Below are 25,603 nucleotides of genomic sequence, written 5' to 3'. Positions count from 1 at the left end.
AAAGTAACGACCACTAATCATAAATTTCTCTATTTAACCGTTAAATAATCGAAACAGTAAGAAAATGTAATAAAAAACATTATTTACTATCACAATTCAGTACAGTTACCGCTTACATTGTTGCAAAATGCTCTTAGCGCTGAAACAGGTTTGTGCAACATGTCAATTTTACTGCGGGATGTCACACTACAGGATTAGGATCAGGGATTTTAACTAAAAGTACGATACTATTTGAAATTAAAATCAGCTTATGTTTTAATCTATTTTATGTTAAATTTTTTTATCTAAAAGACACTAATCCAATATGGACCATAATTGTAAAACTTTTGATATTAAAGTTAAATAGTACTTAATCAAATCTTCATTAACTCAATCATGTTTTTAATTCTACATAATTAATTCTATTTTCACGTCCGCCATATTGATTTCAATAATGATTCACGAAAATTAAATTTTCACCCAATTCAGGTTTTAGTTATAGTTATAGAAAAATTTAATGATTCATTCCCTCGTTTATTGCTATTTCATCGTAACCAGAGATTGACACAAAACTTAATTAAATAATCGTTCCAACTACTCGATGTCATGACTTTCTTTTCAATAAAGATAGATTCGTCCTTCGAGTTTATGATCGAAAATGAATGCGTTGAGAACGGGAGGCGGTGTGCAACGACTGGACAACGCTGGAGATTATCAAACATTTGACATTTGGTGCAAAGCATAAGCGGCTTAACAAAATTACATTATAATTTGTTTCATTGACCGGTGGTAGATTCTGCGAAGCACTGCTCTTGCTAGGGTTCGTGTTAGCAACGTCGTTTTAGCATCAGCGAACAGATAGCAATTTTCTAATTTCTATTCAAATTGTTTACAATACAGCCTAGCCGGTCGTTCTAACAGATCTAATTCTCCGAAATATTAGTTAAATGTGGTCGTTTTAAGAGGTATGTCGTTATTAGCAATGTCGTATAAAGCAATGTTTTTAATAAGGCGGTCATATAGCATTCAGCCGGGACCTTTGTCCTAGGTTATTATAACCGGCATGTTGTTCTAAACGATGTCGCAGTAAACGGTTTTGACACATATATATATGTGTGTGTGTACGTTTGTTTGGTAGTGTGTATTTTGAGAGAATAGTATCGCGTATTTCATTAAGCCTACAGATCGATGGTATAGTTTATTTAAAAGTTAAATAGCTGACTTAAACACTATTAAACACCTTTCTTCTATCGGCTAATAATGACTCAATTAATGCAAGCATATTGGGCAGCCGGCCGGGTCTATTCTCGCCCTGCCCGCATACATCCCCCTCAGAGGCAATTGAAGAATAACAAATAGGGAATTAGTGCGCGTTATAATATCTATTGTAAACACTCAACGTCGCCCTAAATATAATTATGAATCCTCCGTAATCCTTCAAAAAAACGTTATTGTCAACTTTGACAATTAAAGTAGTGCTGTAAATTTGTCATGGCACAATTAACTTGGTCATGTCCATGATGGCTCCACTGATTACTTAGCATCAGACTCAATAAAAAGTACTCATTAAATTTTATAAGCTGCAGTCTTCGAATATCCTACGATCTATCCGACCTAAGAATCGGAGCGAGTAGATCAAGTCTTACTTCTTAGACCATAGACGCTTCCAACGACCGCTAGATAACAGACAAGTGTAATCATAGATCTGGTATGCAATTTTAATTATAATATAAAAAAAATCATATTTTAAGTTTTACTTGATTAACTTAATTATTATTATATTTTTTTATTGCTTAGATGGGTGGACGAGCACACAGCCCACCTGGTGTTAAGTGGTTACTGGAGCCCAGAGACATCTACAACGTAAATGCACCACGCACCTTGAGATATAAGTTCTAAGGTCTCAGTATAGTTACAACGGCTGCCCCAAACTTCAAACCGAAACGCATTACTGCTTCACGGCAGAAATAGGCAGGGCGGTGGTACCTACCCGTGCGGACTCACAAGAGGTCCTACCACAAGTAATTACGCAAATTATAATTTTGCGGGTTTGATTTTTATTACACGATGTTATTCCTTCACCGTGGAAGTCAATTGTGAACATTTGTTATGTACGTATTTCATTAGAAAAATTGGTACCCGCCAGGTACCTATTTGTATTGGTACCTATATATGTGATTTTAAACCAGCAACTAGTCTTCGAATTAAATTCTTTTATATTGCGGGATACGTACGCTGTGGTTGTCTTCCTTGGCTGTAGCAGTTTGGCTGCAGCTCTGGCATTGCTGACGTCCATGGGCAACTTTGGCTACTTACCATAGGGTGATCCATCTAAAAAGCCTCAAGCAACGTCAATACTTTTGAGACTGTTACAGTCAGAATTCAATTTCTAAATTGCATTCACAGATCCGCCATGCAACAATGTAAAAGACAGCACTCGCCATAAGGTTTCCCAACGGTATTGATACGCGCCAGGGTTCCGGATAAATAAAAAATCTACCGAAGTACAGATTGAAACTGTATTAACACTTAGGACACTTAAAACACTTTACGAACACTTTAAAATTCTCAGTTCACCTCTTCCGCTTCGCTTCAGGTGATCCATTTGCTGTTTCGCTTCGAGTAGTTCCGATTACTAATTGCCTTCGTGACATCCCTGCAACGCTTTTATAGTCGATACATCCCTACAATTGTTGCGAACATTCCTCACAAGTTGAGTATTTTCGATATGCGTTTCCACCATTTGACAATAGATGACGTTGTACTTCTCGAGCGTTCTAGATTTCCCTGGTTCTTTTGATATTCCTTTCTGCTATTCGACAATAGATGGCGTGGCTCTTACCGGGGTAACAGTATCCTATAATTAGAATCGAAATCAACAGTAGGTCATCATGGTCTGAAGAGTTTAATAGTAATACCGTGTTCGGTTATTAATCAGAAGATACAGGCTCTCGGGTAACAAGATAATCGTATCATCAGTAATCCCAGAATCTCCACCTTCATAACTGTAGTCGACTAGCTTTGTCCTAACAAATTTCTCTACAGTTTACAGATTTATAATTAAGCTAGCGACTCGCCTCGGCTTCGCAGGGGTGCAATGTAGTGTTTTCGGCTACTTTGTAGTATAATAGTATATATGTTTCATACTTAAAAACCTTGCTCTTGAATTACACTATCTATTGCAGAAAACTGCATTGTAATCCATTGTATAGTTTAAAGAATACTATGTAAAGATTAAACCTTAAAAATAGTTTTACTTATGCCTATCACATCAACTGAAAAAAAAAACCACTATATTTATATTTTTATTAACATCATAATAATATGCTTTTTACTGGTGGTTATATATCACTTTACGTAGTCCAGACATAGCTTAGGCCTTTCTTACAAAATGATTCGGTGCTTAAGCTATGTGCTTATCGAATAAAACAACAAAAAATTCCTATAGCGTCTTGTAATTATTTGAGTTCGATGCTTGAGATTATAAAAAAATGGTTAATAAATAGTTGGTCGATACAAATTACATTAATCGCCAACATCTAGCTTCGCCTACATAGTAAGATGTCTAAAATTACGTTCAGAAAACATCTGCCTCAAACAACTCACTCAAGACCTATTTCTGAATAACGAATTATAACATTAAATTAATCGTATGCCATTTAAAATTATATGTGCCTCGTACAAAACGCGTGGCTCCTTTTAAAAGTTAGACAAAGTGTTTTCGTTATGAAAAAACAATATGCAGGTTTATTTTTGGAACGAAGTTCCTTATGGGACGATGCGGAGGGGTACCCTAACGGGGAAAAAACGTCCGTAACGTAAGATTTTTATTAGTAATGCACACATTGTACGACTTAACTTTGTAATAACGTACAAAAATAGCATATTTTTATTATTTATTTTTTATAAATCATTGTGAATAAAATAAAGTTGATAACTTTGTAAAGTTTGTTAATTAATTTTATCTAAAAAAAAATCATGATAAAAATGTATATCCGAATAATTATTTTCTTTATACCTCGAATAGAACTTAAAATTAATATTTTTATAATAAGGAGCTTCGTTCCTATGCGGTGTCCCACGATAACACACATCTTTTTTTTAAATATACCTTTGACTATGGCATGTAAATGACATTACTCTATTTGAGATTTGAAGTCGATGTACCCAAGATCGGGCCCATGGTTAATTTGTGCATTTTAAACCAAGCCCCCACAGAAACTCAAAGGACCAAGAAGCCCTGTAGAGGCCCAAAATCAGCTTTGCAGGAACGAATTCCTTCAATTTTTATTCGTCCACGTCTGTAAGATACAAAATCCCTATGCCAGTTATATAGTTTTTCTTTTTTTTTTTAAACTAAAACCTCTTTGAACACTAACAAGGTCCTAGCTGAATTAACAAGTGAAACTATTTTAAGTTAAAAGCAAAGAACAATTACGTTGATCGTTCATGGAGTTAGCACGATTTGTAACGAACTGGATGTTATAACAATAAAATTTTAAGGTTATTCCGCGAACGCTGCCGGCTAGATTGTGGATATTACCCACGAGACGTACTGAAGTACAGGCGGGAAGAAAACTGCTTGAAATACAACAATAATTTATATTAACAGAATAAATAATCTAATAGGCCATATAGTGGAATGGGGTATGCTTTATTGTAGACCATAATTTAATAACAAAGCAATAGATCAAAAACAAAAAAATACAATAGACGGTCTTATCGCAAAGAGAAAGATAAACATCAGGCAGACAAGAATCCTCTGAGGGAATGAAATTATTCGCAGTTCACTTATCGTATGAATAAATAATATAGAGATCAATAATACAATGATAATTTTACTATTTTACAAATAATTATAATAAAAAAATAATGGTAATTTAATAATAATACTATTGTGTTCATATTGTGTACTTTACAGAACAAACTTACACTGCAATCTGTGCGTATCCGTGAATAGTAAAACTACCCACTCAGCGAAAGCTGCTTCACCTATAATTGGTAAATATGTAAGCATGCCGAATTGATTACGGGTTCAATATATTTTAAAATATTACTCAAAATAGTACGTAGGTAAATAGTAACATGCAACAATGTTGCAATGCAACATCGAAACAAGCGCTTCTCGACTCGACTGTACCAGAGCTTAAACATTTCTAGAATGCACATTCGCAAATACTTAAAACAGTGCTAGCGTAAAGCTGTGGCAGTGGGCAGCGCTCTCATTAGCGTGCCCGTGTTACACTGACAGCTGTCAATGTCACTGAAAAACGCTCGACGTGGGCGAAACCTTTAACCCGGACTTGTTTGTGCACCCAGAACGCGTAGAAATTAGTTTTGCAAAAGAAAAAAAACACACACACACACACGTAGTCGTAAATAGTGATGTGACCTTCATATGTTAGGTTCTTACCTAAGCTTGATTTAAATATACTGTATTTCTTTTGTAATGTTAGGCCGGTAATTTTGATTATGTAACGCTGTTACTTACAATAAACAACTAAATGAACTGTTCATCTTTATTATCTGATTTAAAAAAAAACTTAGGCCGCGTTATAGCTGGTTTGGTTTTCGCATATGCAACCCATTTAACTATTTTATCTGATCCTGCTCTGAAACTATGATACGTTCGGTTTCAGAGGACTTCGGAGGACGTCTAGTGGCTCCAGCTACCAATCACACCAAGTGTCATTGAATATTATTAGCCGGTCTGGGCAAAATCGCTAATCAATTCAGATTCTAATGTATTCAAAGTTCGCTCAAAAACAACCACCGAGCAAGTTCGGGAACTTCTATTCCGTATAAGTTTTAAAATCTATTTTTTTAAGTTAAAACTTCTGTAGCATCATTGTGATTCGAAATTCGATGAAACAAAAAAGCGACAGTAAAAAAAGACAGACACATAAATTCACAAGATTTAACGTGGGAGAAAATGAGATAGGATGCATTATACAGTGTTTCTTATTTTCTTGGTTCTCTGTGTACCTAATATTCGTAAAATGAAAACAATTATCAAACTTTGTATCACTATGATCATTAATAAAACCTACAATTATCCTCTTTCCGAAATTTTACATTCGTCTCATTATCTTTAAGCCAAAGTTTTTGAAGGTTTCACTTCTGCCACGTGTGAATTGCACATATATGTTTTTTTTTAAATCTCGACGCTCTCTATTTCTTCCTCTTCGCCCATCATGATCCGGATCAATCGATTTTAAAATCGATTAGTAGAACAGTTTACTATAATCGTTTCCAGGGCCGTCTATCCGATAGCAGGACAGTAACGTCGTGCACCTTACATGCATTCCGCGACACAGCACCGACTCACGATCTGTCCCCGCAATAACTCGAGTAATTGACGTTAGCCACCCAGTCAGACGTGCCTTCGATTGTAGAAGGGAATACGTACGAAAATGACGATTTAACTGAATTTCGCAAAACCTAAACTTCATCGATCGAAGACAGTAGTTATTGTAATCGGCACGAGTCGTGAGATTTCGACAAAAGAGTGTAAATTGTAATTTTGAGAATAAAGTGTAATATATTACATTATTAGAATATTACAATAATACTTTGTTGATAAATACTTACCAAAAACTATGTAAATTAATGAGGTTGCTAAAAAAAGTGTGGCTAATAAAATTAGACGAAAGTGTAGTTTGCTGCAGTGCGCGTGCACAACACAGGGAACCAATTACAACTGACGGCACGTGACGCGACACGGGAAGATCCAATCACATAATCAACGTGGTCGTCGCCACCTACGCCCCTTGCCTCGTTCCCTCAAACAGACCCAAAAATGGACTTATGCTCATGTCAAAGCCAGAGACCAAGACTCGTGCCGATTATTATACGCATATTATTGTTTTGTCGACACACAATAGCTGTCAAATGTTTAATCTTTGCCGTGTCAAATATGAAATGTCGCATCTACGCCTTTTCTGCTCATTAAAAAGTGTCATGTAATAAAATAGGTTGATCTTCCTAATTAAGACAGTATATTTTATCATTGTATTTAGCAATAAACGGTTACGTCACTATCGGTTTTCTCAATGAATGAACTCAGTACAGAACTGTTTGTTGGTCACACCGTCGCGTCCTGGCTTTCAGGCATCGAACTGACCTCCCTCCCATAGACACAACCTACTGAGTTTCTCGCCGGATCTTCTCAGTGGGTCGCGATTCCGATCCGGTAGTAAATTCTGCGAAGCATTGCTCTTTTTAGGGCTAGTGCTGGTAATTCTCTCAGGTTGAGCCCGTGAGCTCACCTACCAATCCGCACGAGGTTGGAATGGCCCCTTACGCTACCAACGATTAGGAAAAAAAATGACACCTGCACATTATTGCCACTTTTCATATCTTTCTAGCATCTTTTACTAAATCAGCACCAGATTGCTTAGAAGTACAAAACAGTGTACAAATCTTGCGGCTAGTTAATTACAAAAATCATTACACTCTCACTTAATTCTTTATTTATTAAAAATAATAAGTTAGCCGCTTTATTTTCCACAACAGACGACATCAGAGACCCATCTCTATAACTCAGAGGTCGCGTGCGGTGACTTCCCTATGATAATTTAATTGTAGTGCGTGCATTACACTTTATATTTATAGCTATGAAACATTTTGCGATTGATTTAAAAATATATTAGAAATGAACGCGCCACGTTACAATAAAATGTCCTTAAGTTTTGTGCGTGATTAAATCTATATTATTTGTTGGCGTTTGATTTCAGTTAGTTTTAGAGTTAATTGGAATTAAATAATTAGCATTGCAAGTTTGTTTTCCATTAAAACAATTGTATCAGTAGTATCGATAGTACAAAACCAATAAATAATGTTTTGAAAAACTGTATAAATATAATTCTAAAAAATATAATTAAAATTTTTCATTTTTAACCTTTATTTAGTCCAAAAACGAAAAAAAAAACAATTTAGTAGCAAAATTAATCCGAATTGTTGGTCAAGTATCCAACTTAATCAAAACTTAGGAATCCTAGCTCTAATATGTAAGACTCATCGTTCTTTATTCAATAGGGGACAGTCGTCTTAAAATGCAATCAGGATTTCAATTCTATATCTAAAGGTGAGACGGCTCCCTAAAATAATAAAACATTATTGATAAATCTAAGTTAAGATCATATTGCACAACCAGTGACCACAAATTTAACGAGATTTTCACATTAATCGCTTTTAATTATTATTCTCATACTCCTCTCGCAGGTCTTGCAGGAAGAGATTTCTTAAAGAAACAAGCAGTGCCTTTGTACATAATTTTCCTATTACTCTATACTATGTCTTCTTTTCTGTGTGTACATAAATAAATTAATTAATTAATTAATCGATTTTAAAATAAAAACATCCAATTTAACTAAAAATATTATTTTATTAAATGCCACCTCTAATACCGACATGGGTCTGTTTGACAAGCAAACAAAGCTCGTCTCATATCGCATTCAGTGGACGGCAGGGCTGTCATGTGTTTGAATAATTTACTTCACCTTAATGCTTCATCGATGCGGTGTCGTAAATAAATTTACCTATTGCTTGTTGCTCCCTTCAATCGGTTTCACTTCAGTGCTATAAATATTCTTATAGCTAATTTAAAACAATTTTGATATAGCCTTACGTATTGTTACGACGGTAAGATTAACGCCATCTATCGCCGAATAGTCGAACGAATATCGAAGGATCTAGTAAAACTGAGACCTTTAAAACTATTATCTCAATGTAGGTGGCGGTAAATTGTAGATGTCTATGGGCTCCGGTGACCACTTAACATCAGATCGGCCGTAAGCTCGTCCACTCACCTAAGCAATAAAAACAGAGCGGGAAAAATAAAGTATTTAAAATTAATATAATGACAATAAAACACGCGATATTAAACCGTATTTGTTTTTAATTTTTAATCAAATTGCTTTAAACTTTTCTTAATCAAAAGTAGTGCTCCATTATGTCCGCTTACGTCCGTCGACAATAAACATTCAAAATGAAATTCAAGTTGTAATTATAAATTCTAAAAGTCTCTTTTCACCTTTCGATATTTCAATAAAACAACTGACTAAAGCAAGAAGAACTAACACATGCACATACTTAATTATTCGGAAAGAAAAATGTCACATCACATTAATATTCATACGAATAGAATTAATAAATTTTTTTTAAAGAAACATGTCCACAACCCTGGCGAAGTCGGCATCACAAAGGAGTACCTTAGATCGTGTTACAGGCGACTTCGTTCGATAGTGGCACAAGTTGAAATCGTACTGCAATCGACTGTAGTTATAACAAACACGTAAAAAAACCAACAGATAACCATTTTCGATCTTATATTGTGGAACATAAGACACACGCGCGCTGGCTGGCGAATAATTTGATGAGCGATTTTTCAGATCGCCTAGTTCTCGACTTGCGCTAATACGTAATTAAGCCGGTGCATCATAGTTTTATATCAACAATACATACAATACACACAATAACGATACTTTAAACATTTAATGATATTACTGTGACATTAATTAATGATTTTTCATTACATACAAATTGTTGGTGACAAGAAATAGGTTAGGTTTCTATTGTTGTTTACCGACTTCGCAACGGATGTGTTTTTGTTACCGATATTTTAATTCTGCATTACAATTGACCGTTAAAACTATTTGTACAAGTATTTTTTAATTAACAACCGTCATTCATGCCATTCATTGTTAGCAAACCTCCAACCGTGAATGATTGCTCGAATTATCTCTGCACGCATAGAACGTAGCCTCGGGAACGTCTAGAAATAAACTGAGAGTCAAGTCAATGTAAACCTACATTGCGCTAAGCTATTCACTCATCCCTTCGAAAGAAAAACCTTCGCTAGTTTTTTATTTTTTTATTGCCCTTGTAGGCAGACGAGCATACGGCCCACCTGATGGTGAGTGGTTACCGTCGTCCATGGACTTCAGCAATGCCAGGGGCAGAGCCAAGCCGCTGCCTACCGTTTAATACTCTCCACAAGCCTCGTTTGAAGAAGGACATGTCATAGCGCTCGGGAAACACCGTGGAGCTCATTCCATAGCCGGATGGTACGTGGCAAAAAAGATCTCTGGAAACGCACTGTGGATGACCGCAGTGGCTCCAGGTAGTATGGATGAACTCTACTCCGGTGGCGGGCGGTGCGATGGTAAAAACGAGATGCCGGTATCATCTCGAACAATTCCTCAGAGCACTCCCCATGGAACATACGGTACAAAATACATAGGGAGCCGAAGTCCCTCCGCAGACCCAGAGGTTCCAAACAATCCGTGAGAATGGGATTATCGACAATCCGCTTTTGGGCAGTCAAGCTTTGTTCAAAACGCGATTACGATTCACTTATTCCATTCATATTCGCTATTTACTGGGTTCGACGTGGCCCAAAACACGTCATTACGGATCCTCCCGATACATTAACGGTGCTTTTAGGTACTACAAGCACCGGTCACCGTCCTCGTCGAACCCGTCGCTTGCGACAGAGGGCTCGACGAGTAAATTTACCCATAGACAGAGCCCATTGAGTTTCTCGCTGGATCTTCACAGTGGGTCGCGTTTCCGATCCGGTGGTAGATTCTGCGAAGCACTGCTCTTGCTAGGGCCAGTGTTAGCAACACTCCGGCTTGAGCCCCGTGAGCTCACCTACGAAGGGCGAAGCTGAAATAGCCTCTTAAGGCTATCAGCATAGGTAGAAAAAAAAATTAACGCACAGCCTACCTACTTTTTATCCATAATAGATTCTTATTGAGTATCACCTTCCTCAGATTCAAATATATTTCATAGTTAAGGATACCGAATCAGTGGAATGGCCCGCGTACGTCGTGTATGTCAAAGTTGATGGCCAGAACAAAACATAAAAGGAGAAAAGTGGCTCATTAGCGTCCAATAAGCTTTTGAAGTCATCGTGGCCTAATGGATAAGACGCCCGGTGCGTTCGTATCGAGCGATGCGACTGAGCCGGTGTTCGAATCCCGCAGGCAGGTATCAATTTTTCTAATGAAACACATACTAAACCAGTGATTATCAAACTTATTTCTTTTACCGCCCCCTTTGAATATCAATTATTTTTCAGCGCCCCCCATTTTTATACACCCCTAAAACTTTAAAACCACAATTTCATTAATTTAATTAATAAATGTTGTATCAATTTTAGTAAATGTAGTACCACGTGGTACATATATATTTGTAGATGCTATTATTGTTTCTTCATATTATTATATGTCCGTGCATTGCTACAGAGCCTGTATTTACAAATTTGCAAAGTAAAAATGAATTCTTCTCATCAATATGTTTGTTTAAATTCAGAATTACCAAAATAAATTGCTAGTTCACTCTATTACTATGCTAATTTATTAGAACGAAACTATTTTTGTTGATTATCTTACTCATTAATATAAGATTCTCATCATAAGATAATTAAAAAATTATATTTCGACTAGTAAATAATACTACTAACAATAATTTCAACTAGTAAATAATACTACTAACAATAATAACTTATTAAACTACGAATAAGCTAAACCTGGAACTCGTAGAGGATTTCATTTATCTGGGCTCCGTCATAGCTAGTAATGGATCCTCCGAAAAGGACCTCAGAAGGCGAATCAGTATGGCCCAAATGGACCGTGTTTGGGTGGCATTTTTCTCTACGGCGCAGAGACTTGGACCCTCAAGAAAGCCGACCGCCAACGCATCGACGCGTTTGAGATGTGGTGCTGGAGGAAAATGCTCGGGATTCGTTGGACAGAACACAGAACCAACGAATCCATTCTTACCGAGCTCAAGATTCCAATGCACCTCCGCACTACATGCGCGCGGAGGAGTTTCGAGATCTTTGGACATATCGCCAGAAAGAGAGGTGACAATCTGGAAAAGCTGCTGGTAACAGGCAAGGTATGCGGGAGAAGACACAGAGGCAGAAATCCAATGCGCTGGTCGGACCAAATACGCTCCACTCTCAATACCTCAGTCCACGTTGCTATCCACACAGCCGAGGACAGGCAGGAATGGCGCAAGATGATGCAGGAAAAAGTTATTAGAGGAGGCCACGACCCTCAGCACTGAGGATTATCGACGCAAGAAGGAAGGAAACTGCGAAAAATAAATTAATATCATTTCGTATTATAGATAAATATGGGTAATTTTTCATAGAATTTTAGTTTATAATTTAGAACTGGTTCAAATAAAAACCGCCGCCTAAGTCAGCGTTTTTATTATTTGTAATAATTAATATCTATACTAATATTATAAAGAGGAAAGATTTGTTTGTTTGTATTCAATGGGCTCCGAAACTACTAAACCGATTTGAAAAATTCTTTCACTATTTGGAAGCTTCACTATTCCCGAGTGACATAGGCTATATTCTTTTTTGAAAAAAATTAGGTATCCTTACTAAAACTCCAATAACCCAAGGTGTAAATTTTTTTTACCTAAAATATTATTTACGTCGCGTGCCCTACGAAAACTATTGATGACAGAATAAAATAATGTACTACGACTTTGTAAAAAACATTAGTATTTACAAAAAGTGTCGCGACAGCATATGTCTAACTATTATAGTTATGCCGCAATAAGTGTTCTTTTATTTAAAAAATGTTCCTGGTAAGACACGGAGTGCCCCCCTACCTTCGCCAACTGGTGGCTTCCTACTTGGAGGACAGATCGGTCACGTGTACTGAGCACGGTGGGATCGTACACAGGTTCCCGGCCGTGCGCGATGTTCCACAGGGGTCGGTGCTCGGCCCCCTTTTGTGGAATATCGGGTATGACTGGGTACTGAGAGGTGCCCTCCTCCCGGGCCTAAGCGTAATCTGTTACGCAGACGACACGCTGGTCATGTCCTGGGGGGGAGTTTTGCTGAGTTTGCTCGTCTTGCCACCGCTGGGGTGGCGCATGTCATCGGCAAAATCAGGAGATTAGGCCTCGACGTGACACTCAGTAAAACCGAGGCCATGTGGTTCCACAGGCCGCGGAGAGTGCCACCTGTCGATGCCCATATCGTTGTTGGAGGCGTCCGTATCGGGTCGGGGTGCAGTTGAAGTACCTCGGCCTCATTCTGGACAGTCGTTGGACCTTCCGTGTTCACTTTCAGAACCTGGTCCCTCGTTTGTTGGGGGTGGCCGGCGTGTTAAGCCGGCTTCTTCCCAACATCGGGGGGCCTGACCAGGTGACGCGCCTTATACGAGGCGCCCGCGTAGGGCCAGTCACTGGCCGTGGGGGTAGCGAAGTTGCTGCAACGGCCGCAACGCACCGCATCGCGGTCAGGATCATCCGTGGTTATCGCACCATCTCTTTCGAGCCGGCGTGTGTACTGGGACGCCGCCTTGGGTCCTGGAGGCGGAGGCGCCCGCCGCTGGCTATCAGTGGCGGGCTAACCTTCGTGCCCGGAGCGTGGCGCGTCCAAGCCCCGGTGTGGTCAGAGCGCGGAGGGCCCAATCTCGGCGGTCTATGCTGGAGTCATGGTCCAGGCGGCTCCAGCGATCCTTCGGCTGGTCGTAGGACCGTCGAGGCGATTCGCCCGGTTCTTGTGAATTGGGTGAATCGTGACAGAAGACGCCTCACTTTCCGGCTCACGCAGGTACTCACTGGGCATGGTTGCACCGGATCGGAGCCGAGCCGACGGTAGAGTGCCACCGTGGTTGCGACTTGGACACGGCAGAGCAAACGCTCGTCGCCTGCCCCGCATGGGAGGGGCGGCGGCGTGTCCTCGTCGCAAAAATAGGAAACGACTTGTCGTTGCCGAGTGTTGTGGCATCGATGCTCGGTGACGACGAGTCGTGAAAGGCGATGCTCGACTTCTGCGAGTGCACCATCTCGCTAAAAGAGGCGGCGGGGCGCGTGAGAGATGCACAGGCCCGCCGCCATCGAGCGGGGTCCAGGGAGGCGAATCTCGCCCAAGCCCTGGCCCTCTAAGTGTTTCGGATCTCCCTCACATGTCGGCCTGGGGATCGGCGAAGGGGGCCTAAGAAGACGACGTGCAAGCTGATCTGCACACGTTTTACGCATGAGCATCCGGGTGATGGAAGGCCGGCTATCCTCAACCCACGCTGGTTCTGACCCAGCGGGGTATTCCGTAGGATAGACCATTCTAACCGGCGCCATCTAGGCAGGCTTCGGACAGCCTGCCGACCGAGAGGGCTGGTGGTCGTGGCGCCGACGACGACCAGTCCGGCGTCCCGAGGGGGAGGGTAATGGGAGAGATGTGCTCCGCACTAAGCGCTTCACTTTCCCCCTTTGCCTTTTCATGAGCTCTGTCTCATGCGAGGTTTGGATGCTGGTTGTTGAGCGACAAGAGGTTTTAGTCGGTTCGACTCCGACATGCCCCGCCCTCCATCCCCAGTGAAGGGCGGAGTCTGGCGATTTCCTCTTGACAAAAAAAAAAACGTGTGGCACTCGGGAACTGCGACGGTAAAGCTATTGCATAGCATTTTTTATCAACTTATGACATTATAATTATACAATGATAATTTAATATTAAAACAATAATAAAACAAGACCACGCTATATTAAACCTTAATAAAGGCAAAACCTTAACTGTCCCCTTCATATTCATAAGCTAAACCGCGCGCGAGAGAGATGGGCAGACTTTTCATGATGCGCATGCAGTGTGACGTCACGCCACGCGCTTATTCACAAACACTACACAAGCGCAACGTGTGAATGTGTTGAACGCGAGCTACATGGTAGGCGGAGTGAGGGATGTTAGGTTTTTTTCGTTACGGAATTTCATGATTCGGTCGCCGCGCTCAAGGCCCGCGATAAAAGCTATGCAATAGCTTAAAAATGTATGAACTTGTAATAAAATCTCCTTGGCTATACTATTTGTATCTGGCTGGTTTTGGTATCATTAAAAGTTTAAGTTCGAAAGAAGATAATTCCAAATTAAAATTAGGAAGATGTATGATTTTATTTATTTTTCGTACTGTCAAGATGAGTGAATCTAATGAAGATATTCGATACATTTTAAAATTTTACTACAAAAAAGGTGAAAAAGCAACGCCAGTCGTGAAAAAATATTGTGATGTTTATGGACCTAGTGCAGTATCTGTGAGAGTAGCACAAATTTGGTTTAAGCGTTTTCAATCCGAAAATTTTGATGTCAAAAATGCACGTCGCTCTGGTCGCCCTATTACGGATAAAATCGATGCCATTTTTGCAAAAGTGGGGCAAGATCGGCATATCAGTAGTTACGACGTAACTGAAGAACTGGGAATTGACCACAAAATAGTTATGGCGCATTTGAAAAAAACTGGGCACACAAAAAAGCTCACTGAAAGAAACCTAATGAACCGTGTACTCACTCATTTGTGATTCTTTATTACGACGTAATGAAACCGAACCATTTTTGAAGAAGCTGATAACTGGTGATGAAAAGTGGATCACGTACGACAAGAACGTACAAGAAAGGTTGTGGTCAAAGGCCGGTCAGGCTTCACAGACTCTGGCAAATCCCGGGTTAACTCGCAACAAGGTGATGCTGTGTGTGTGGTGGGATTGGAAGGGCATTATACATTATGAGCTGTTACCACCAGGCAGGACCATCGATTCTGAACTCTACTGCGAACAACTGATGAGATTAAAGCAAGAAGTTGAGAGAAAGCGGCCGGAATTAATCAACACAAGGGGTGTGGTTTTTCATCACGATAACGCTAGACCTCACACATCTTTAGCCACTCAGCAAAAATTAAGAGAGCTTGGCTGGGAGGTGTTAATGCATCCGCCGTATAGTCCTGACCTTGCACCTTCAGATTTCTACCTGTTTCGGTCTCTTCAGAATTCTTTAGGCAGTGTCAGGTTAACATCACGAGAGGATTGCCAAAACCAATTGTCGCGGTATTTTGATCAGAAGCCCCACATTTTCTATAGCAATGGGATCATGTCCCTACCTACAAGATGGCAAAAAGTTATCGAACAAAATGGTACCGACATACTTTATTTAAATGCGAATAAACTATATTAAAAAATGTTGAGAATGTTCTTAAAAAATGCGAAGAAACTTTTTCCCCAACCTATTATTATATAGAAATAAAATAGTAAACAATGTTTACAATAAGTGAGCTGTTTAGGCTTACTTTACTTTTTGAAATTGGACGGTAATGGGTAAATTAAGTAAATGAAATTACAAATTTTACAGCGCCCCCCTAACCCACATCAACGCCCCCCATTTTTTCCTGGGCCCCTTAACGCCCCCCTCTAGGTTTCCAACGCCCCCCAGGGGGCGTTATCGCCCACTTTGAGAAAGACTGTACTAAACAAATGTTAAGATTGACTTCGGCATTGAAGGATTAACTTCGCGTAATAAAAATTTAAACACGCAAAAAAATGGGGTATTACTGGTTATATATAGGATGTCCACACGGGTAGGTAATTACCACTCTGACTATTTCTGCCGTGAAGCAGTAATGCGTTTAGGTTTGAAGGGTAGCAGCTGTTGTACTGTAAAAATGAGACCTTAGAACTGTTGGAGTTGATAGATATAGAAACTCCTGAATAAAAAAAAGTAAACATAGACATAGACAGTGACAATAGGTGTCTTGACTAGTGAAGAAAAAATATCTGTCGGTTCGTGAAGTAAAAGAAAATAAAAAAACTGTGATTTCGATAAAAAAAATCTAAACATTCTAAACCATGCTCTGCTGCCATGTGATTTCGATAAAAAATTCTAAAACATAGCGTAATTAATTCTAATTTATATAAGTGTGTTAATATATTATTTCGTAACTGCCTGTGCTCTGCGATTTGAAGATAGGACACTGGTAAGATCTTTAAACCATATCAAGAACCCATGTTTCAAGGTGGGAGGCGGCATTTATGTTATTGATGTCTATGTAGAGTAACCAGTTAATACCAGTTGGGCCGTGAGCTTGTCCAGCCATCTGAGCTATAAAAAATACTTTTAGAGAAAAAATAAGTGATATATGTAGTAAAAACTTTATAAAAAACAAACTTAAATAGCAAACCAAACTAACTATTAATTTCAGTTCTTTTTTTTTTGACCATGTTGATTTAGGTTAGAATATCAAAGCGAAGTTATAAAATTATTGTATCTTAATCAGTTGTTGATGCGTATGCCAATTTTCAAGGCGTGACATTCAAATATTCCGTTACAAACGAACTAAGATACATACTAAGGCAATCAAAAACGTGTGTTCAAAACCCATTTCTGTATAATAAAATAACGCTTTTTTTAATGACTACCACTAACCCCGCCGACCAAACAGAGTATCGAGATGTCCCCGGCGAGTCTAGTCTTTCGACGGTCTATAAAAATACAATTTCAACGTCGTATTTCATTCATAAATCATACCAACAACGGTCTCAGTTTATCGAGCGGTCTGAAAAGATTTATTCAAACATTCATCCAATAACATATGCGCCATCAATTCCGATTAAAACGAACAGAGCCGCGGGCAAAGTCTAGTTTTAATTTCAAATAAAACAAAGATTCTAATTTTGAGTCAAGCGTGTTTATTCATTACACATTTGTAGTTTAATACATACTAGCGACCCGCCGTCGCTTCGCTTCGGAAATTGTAATTTATTATTGATTTTTCCACCATTTATTGAATGTTATTATACCTAAAAACCTTCCTCTTTAATCTCTCTATCTATTAAAAAAACCGCATCAAAATCCGTTGCGTAGTTTTAAAGATTTAAGCATACATAGGGACAGACAAATATAGTGACAGAGAAAGCGACTTTGTTTTATACTATGTAGTGATAATACAGTCGATTTTGTTACAAAATCTGTTCTAAGTTACAACAACGAACTAATAAAATCAACTAAGTAACCAAAATGCACTGGCTTTGCGTTTGTTTTTATTATGATCAGTGTGGATAAAGTTTTCCTTGGACTTACAGAAGGAATCAGTCTCTCTGTGTTTTGTAGTTATAATGTCGCGCGGAGAGTGGTCTGAATTGCTTAAGATTATTCCATCATTTTATTTTTACCATCGCATCCCTCACCATCGGAGCATGATTCACTCATACTTTCCAGAACCACTGCTTTCATTTAGCTTTGAATTTCCCTCCACGTTGTTTCATGAACGCTACGACGGGTCCATTATCATAAGATTTTTAAGGACGGCAATAAAATGAACCAGATGAGAACACGGCCGTGACTCGACTACCACCAGCCGAAGACCACAGATACCATAAGCTGTGTCTGAATCTTTTAATACGAGATCGATACCTGGGGGTTACCTGCTACTGAGATTTATAATAAAGACTAGATATACCCGTCCGCTTCGCTGGGTATTTAAAGTTAACATTATTATTTCTCACCCCCGCAAAGATTCTTATCGTTAACGCCCCCGCAACTGGTGTAGGGAGTACAACACCCATTTAATATTAGCCTATCCACTAAGTACATGTATTTTTTACTTTTAATATTTTTCGTGTTTAGTTTTGAATTTTCGCTAAGCAACTTTACCGTGATAAACATTTACAAACGCCTTTTCTTTGGAGGTTTATCGGTAAGCGATCTTTCGGTGTTCAAAGTCCTCATGTACGGACGGAGTGAGCATGAATGAGGGCACGTTTATCACACATCGTCCTTTGTGCTCCTGAGTTACGGTCGCTCTGAACAGCTCTAGTTGCGAGCGCTGCCCGAACTAAGAACTTACCCGCGACTAGTCTTAAATCGTTGTGATTTCGTGTGACAAGTGACGAGAGACAGCGGTAATGCGCTTAAATATAATCAGTTAAAAATTCACTTGCCGTGGCCTGCAACCTCTTTGACAGGACATAAGACCTACAACGACTAGACACAAACTAAGACAGACACTTGACAAGAATTCAAAAATAAAGAAAGAAATGGAACGAGAGTGTACGTGACTAGCGGCAGGCGGTACTTTTTTTGACTTCCTAAAAAACGGACACGAACCAGACGACAAGGAACGAATTGACCGTTCCCATATGTACATAAAATAGACGACAAAAGAACTAACCGACAGTTCACCACTCGTGGTATGAAGTCTTGTAAGCCCATACGAGTAGGGACCACAGCCTATTTCTAATACGAAGTAATGCGGTTTGAATTTCGGGATTGCTTTATACAATACTATTGAGAGTTAAACTAAGAGAGTGTTGGTGAGCTTCGAGCTTCGATTACCACTTAACATCTGGAGGGCTAATTCACATCATCATCATCATCATCAGCCCACAGTCGTCCACTGCTGGACATAGGCCTCTCCCAATCCTAGTTCACATGTCTAAGCAATAAAATGTTTTACTTTTTAATAGATTTACATTTTTTTCTTACCTAACTGGCAGTAGCCTTGAAGGAGGGTTATGTCTTCACAATGACTAGTGGGTCAGCTTACAGGGTTCAGTCCGAGAGAACATGCTAACATCTGCCTCAGGAAAAGCAGTGCTTCGTCAAATCTAGCACCGGATTGGAATCACGCCCCACTGAGAAGATCCGGTGAGAAACTCAGTGAGCTGTGTCTGCGAGTTATTGTTTGCCATGACTATGTGGAAAACACGTTCTAGATCATCAAATAAAATACACAAGAGAACTATTTATATCAAATGCCAGTTTAAAAAAATCTCCTTATACATACAATAAGGCACTAAATTGCATAAACTCAACGAATCAATCGATATATTAAATGTAAAGAATAATTTTTTCTCCATAATTTTTTTCAAACCTACGACCCGAAGCTTAGATTTGGTCCTACGTCAGATATACCGGAACACACACGAGAACTAAACGAGACACAGAAGAAAGAAAGACACAAATACTCTAATCAAATTCTTCTTCTTCACCGTTCCCTCACTGCTGAGGATCGCGACCACATGTGACTTTCCTCCATAGTGTTCGATCATGGGTGGCGTGGCCCGCATGATATTGGTCCACACCGATAGCTAGATCTGACCTGATGCAACCAAATAGATTTAACTAAAATATCGAAATCGTAACAGAACTGTGTGCGGTCATTCACAAATTATATCCGCTACCGCTTCCAACACCAGCCATACACATTAAGCACATTATAACGAAGTATTCTACAAGTAAGGTCAGTTTAATGCATATCTCACGTTAAGTACAGCCGTTTGTATAAACGATACATAATTACTGAAATAATGTCCTGTACTAAACTAGAAATGGCGACCCAACACACGCGTTTAATTCCTAAGCCATCTGTTTTGTATATTAAGGATGTTGTGTCATTTTATTTCTGATATTTGAGCTACGTTATCCTGTAGGAATTAACAAAGTTTTTTTACAAACAAAAAGGCATACACGTTTTTATTTATTTTATTACTTAGATGGGTGGACGAGCTCACGGCCCACCTGGTGTTAGGTGTTTACCGGTGCCCATAGACATTTACAACTTAAATGCCGCCATACACCTTGAGATATGAGTTCTAATGTCTTAGTTTTTAAATTACAACGGTTGCCCCACCCTTCAAACCGAAACACTTTACTGCTTTACGCCAGAAGTAGACAGGGTGGTGGTACCTACCCGTGTGGACTCACAAGACGTTATACCACCAGTAAAAGACACGTAGTTTCACATTGTTTTTTTTTCAAACTCCTCCGGGAAGATCTGTTAAGTACGTATATCATTTGACAAATGTGGACCTGCCTGCGGGATTCGAACACCGACACAGCCGAATCGCTCTTATTTAGGTCTTATTTACAGCACTAGTTGTCATCAAAAAATATCCAGTCTGTAAAACATGAATGATGCTAAGCATCTTCCTGTGCAGAACTTACTCTATGCTCATCTAAAATTTTTAAATTGTATCGTCGTAGATTGTGAGATCTTTTCTTTTTTGTTTTAAACAAAAACAAAAGTGATATTCTATGAGGCTTCGTCGAACAGATGCTTCAATTTTTCAGTTTCACCAGGACAAGTGGGCGAGCACAGGTCAGCCAGGAGGAGTGAGACTTGCTAACAGCTACCCGAGTAGGTGCTTCTACTCATAGATTCTCCCTTCTATATTTATTTAAAACGCCAATTGCTGTTTTAACTATGTAGCGGTATGTACGTAATCTCAAATGTCATAAACCGGAATCAGATTAACCAGATTCTCAAATTAATAATATGCAAATCTTAAATAGCTCGATAACTGTTCGATATTTTCTGTTCACCGAACAAAAATACCCGCTCTGTGGAAAGGTTTTTCCTTTGTTAACCTAATTTCGATTTTCACTCTTCCTGATCTTTCCTGTTGTTTATTAATTAATATTCACAATAACAGGACATTTGTATCTTTCAATAATTGTTATTTTAAGTTAAAACTATATTTTCATTAACACAAAGAAGTGTTAGTTTAGTCTTATGTCACCAAAAATGCAGGGCACAAAAAAGTTTTACCTACACCTGCCTGCCTTCTTCTTTTGCCTACATGTTTACATAGTATAGACTCGTAACCTCAAGTGGTTATTCTACGTCCACCGTACGTATTAGAAGACAACATTGGTCTGACATTTTAATTACATGACGGACACCCTGCTCTCTTCAAACTTCTTGTCCGTCATCCTACATGATATGACGCTACAGATCGAAAGGCGCCTCTTGAGGGTACACGGGTTATTTTCTTAATCTTATCTACTTTTACCCTTACCCATATGGTCTACCTGCGTCACCATAATAAGCCTCAAAAATGATGCAGACTCTATGCGTCGTAGCGTTATATCGTGAGCCCGAGTAGATATAGAAAAATTCTAATATATAAAAATATCTCGTGTTCGAACTTATATTTCCTGTTTCAACGATGTGGAAATGATTATGCAGAACTATTGACTGACTCGATGATGAAGATTTGAGTGAATGACGCAATAGTATCCCTGACCGCAGGACTGTGAGGACAACCACGTCTATTTGCACTTTATCTGGATGCGTAATATCTAAGTATATATAAAATTTTATCGTATATACATAAGTAAGTATATAACAGTTTCCGATCCCCACAGAACAAGATTAGGAATAGATTTCCCACTTGATTTACCTCCGATTAAAATTAATGATAAATTATGCTGTATTGATCCACCATTGCAGCGTCTACTTGCAACAGCCGAATAAAACCGAATGCCTCCGAAGATGCCCGAAGATTACCGAGCGCAGCCGAACGCTCCGATACACATCTCCGGGTGCGCGCATGACATAGATAATCTCAGCCACCCGCGGAGCATGCTCTGATATTATATAGCCAACTTAATAAATGCCCATTAAAATAAATTGTTTGCCATTGTTGGCTTCCGATTCGCGTGCTCTGTATGTCTGATTGCGAGCATCGGGACGTGTCCACACACGGGATTACATTTATACAATTCTCAATGGTACGTTTTCAAATGTATAGAGTGATAGTCCATTTTCGTTTTTTTTTCAGTGCTTATTCAGCGAACTCATGGTTTGCTTGAAATTAACCTAGCTTGAACCTGAATTTGCCTGGAAGTAACCCTACCATTTAAGCAACAACGCGTGATTGCTTTGCGACAACACCATACTCAACTTAAATGCTGTACGATATTCTGACAGCACATTAAAATTAAAACTGCTATCTACACGCATATCATTGCGATATTGTTCATAAAAAGCGGTATCATCTAAAAGCAGTTATATCGTGTTTTGCCATTTCATAACTGTAGATGAAGATCCGGGCCCATCTGTTAATAAAAATTTCGAACTCACGCTAATACTGCTACCTCCTTCAGTTGGAAGCGCATGGCAGCTTTTAGACGAAATAAAAAGCAGAAATATACAATGGTGACTTTACAGAATTGTGAGGGCTCATAATATATAAAATTAAAATAGAAACAACAATTTCTTAAATTGTTTCATTGGTAGAACTTTTCGGCAAAAGGCTCATTCAATGACCTCTGTCCTTCAGTAAATGGTTCTCAAATCGGTCTTACTGTCATATTTAGTTTATATCTCCGACTTGTAATCTAGGATAATTTTCCACTTTTATTTTGACCCTGAGAAGCGGAGTCAAAACAGTATCGATCGATTTTGAGTGGTAACCGCGTGGCAGCAGAAGACTTCTTCTCTACCTATTCGCTGGTAACCAAAGAGGCTATTCTAACTACCCCCGGACAGAACTTGGCCGCCCTGTACACACTTGGCGACACACCATGGAATGCAAAATGAGGACTGCTAGCCTGACCTGGAATGATATTAAAGAACAAACGCAAGACAGGGTGAAGTGCAAACAACTTATGAAGGCCCTATTACCAGCGGGGTATCCTAGGACTACAACAACAACATTTTAGCCTGAACCTTTAATATTTATGGTAGGTGGTATTTATCTATTAATCAGACTCCCACAAAGATGTGACGTTTCCCATCATTACTGTCCACAGGTCTGCTCCGGAGCGTCTCATGATTCCTAAGGTCAATTAGTCATGATGACACAATTTGATCATAAATCTGTGCAAACTCACTCAACTCCGATCACCATATTACGTGATGCTCTCCAAGATACGAAGGAAAAATGGAGGAGCATCATCAAACAGCATCATCTCTTATTGGATGAATCATGGCCCTTAGTAATAAGGCAACGCGAGCCTTCCAGTACAAAAAACCCTACAAAAATTACTAACTAACTTTTACAATTAATACATTCACATGTGACGCGGCCCCAACTCTTCAAGATTCTCCGGCATCGGGCCGCATAAATCTACACTACGCAGGCTTATCACTGTGCCCGCCATAAAATATTGATGATAATTTATGCCTGAAACTATGACCATAAAGAATTGTAATGGCCGTTCCACAGTTTCATTGGCACTCGCAATTAAGTTTTGAATAAACATTAGCATTGTATAAATCATGTTCCATTTTCATTCTCATGCCGAGTTTTAAGTTTTTTTTTTTATTCTTGTATTTAAATGCAAGTTATAATTAAAGCTGCACTGTCGACGTTGGTCGTCCGTGGTGACCACGAAAACTACAGTATTCGAAATGAAACACGCGAAATCTAAACAAATATATAAATCTACGGTGGTTTTTACGGATTTTCCGTTATAACTACTGAACCATGCATCCGATTGACTCGAAACTTGGTATCCATGTAGAAAATACATGTACTTAATGGATAGGCTAATCTTTATATGAGTGTTGGACTCCCTACACCAGTTTCGGGGGGCGTTAATAATGAGAATCTTTGTGAGGATGAGAAATAATAATGTTAAATTTAAATGGCCAGCGAAGCGGACGGGTACCGCTAGTTATACTATAAAAGTACTTTTGACAACGTCGACGACTCGCTAGGGATCTATACTAAATTAAAGCTAATGAGCGTCTGTGCGTGGTAGAAGCAAACCTTTCCCATAGACACAAACCACTGAGTTTCTCGCCGGATCTACTCAGTAGGTCGCGATTCCGACACGGTGGGTCAGTGTTAGCAAATTCTCTCAAGTTGAACCCGTGGACTTACCTGACGTCTGGGCGTAGCTAAAATAGCCCTTAGGCTACTGGCGAATAGGTACGGAAAAACAAACTTTTACGAGTATTCTCTCTTATTCTTGCGCAGACAAGAGCAACGTACGTAGCTTAAAAAAAGCTTGAATAACTAACCGATATAAATATTAATGTTATCGCTTTGTTGTCTTTCTTGGTTATCTTAGGTTGGCTGCCACGGTTGGGCCCTAAAAATATCCTTGTCAAATCCCACATACCCCGCGCGCGTACCACGCCCCGACCTCGTAGGAAGTTCGGCCCAAGGTCCGAAAGAATGGAAAAAAAGGCTGGCTGCCTTGGTTACTTAGCCAAAGACCTTAAAGAGTAACAAAATTGTTGAAGTATGATGAAATGGTCCCTGATGCATGCGTATGCGTTTTAAGTTCGCGTCGTAATCATGTGATCTACAGCTAAGGCTTAAAAAACCCTCAATTTTCCTAATTTACATTTTAAATCCTCCACCACTCTAAATATTACTGCCGGGTAACTTCTTTAAGGGGCTAAAAGGTAAACAATGCATTTGGAACTTTATCCTATCCTAATCCTAATGTCTTAATTAATATTGGCCGGGTCTATGGGCTCGGATAGCCACTAACGTCTGTAAATCTACACTAATTGCATTAAGCCCGACAGTTGTCATTGTCAAAGAACAGAGGTTCAACCTTAGGCATATCCAGATTCTTGTCGTTACCAACCAAGAAACACAATTGCAGTTGAAACAATATTTACAATGAGCGATTTCCAAATGAATTCCCAATTTTAAACGGCCAAAAATTAATCGATCGATAACTTAAAAAACGGCTATAACAAAAAAATATGTATGTACTGTGGATGAATAATTCTTTCTTAAATATAAATAAATTTCGAAAATTCCAGCCAGTAAATTACGTTCAATTTTCAAAAGTAAACAAAACCAATAAAGAAGAAGTCAGCGCGTGTCCGGCTGGACTTCACAAAAAATAACACCATCAAATTGATTGGTCTTTCAAACACAATAAAAAAGCTTATTGCCTAGTTTTTATATGAAATTTCCGGCTAAATCGTGTCAATAGCCGTCGATGTCGCTTTGAACGAGTTCTAGACTGGTTGCGGAAGGCACAGATTATACTAAGAATTTAATTATTTTTTTTCTATTAATATCCGGGTATTTTTTATTGGAAAGAATTACGAGCAAACGTCTGGTCCCGTTCGGAGTA

At 39.1% G+C, this 25,603-nt stretch overlaps 1 protein-coding gene across 1 annotated transcript in view; it reads left to right on the top strand.

Annotated features, from left to right (window-relative positions):
• The first annotated feature begins 16,555 nt into the window (after positions 1-16,555).
• The window catches only part of LOC105841610 (uncharacterized), a 36,380-nt gene continuing 27,332 nt past the window's right edge, over positions 16,556-25,603 (top strand). The window contains exon 1 of the mRNA XM_021347622.3: positions 16,556-16,748. The gene's annotated coding sequence lies outside the window, so the exon portion shown is untranslated. The remainder of the gene's footprint in view (positions 16,749-25,603) is intronic.

This window comes from Bombyx mori, chromosome 17 (assembly GCF_030269925.1).
Source record: "Bombyx mori chromosome 17, ASM3026992v2".
Taxonomy (NCBI): domain Eukaryota; kingdom Metazoa; phylum Arthropoda; class Insecta; order Lepidoptera; family Bombycidae; genus Bombyx; species Bombyx mori.
This window is presented reverse-complemented; position numbering and strand designations above follow the sequence as displayed.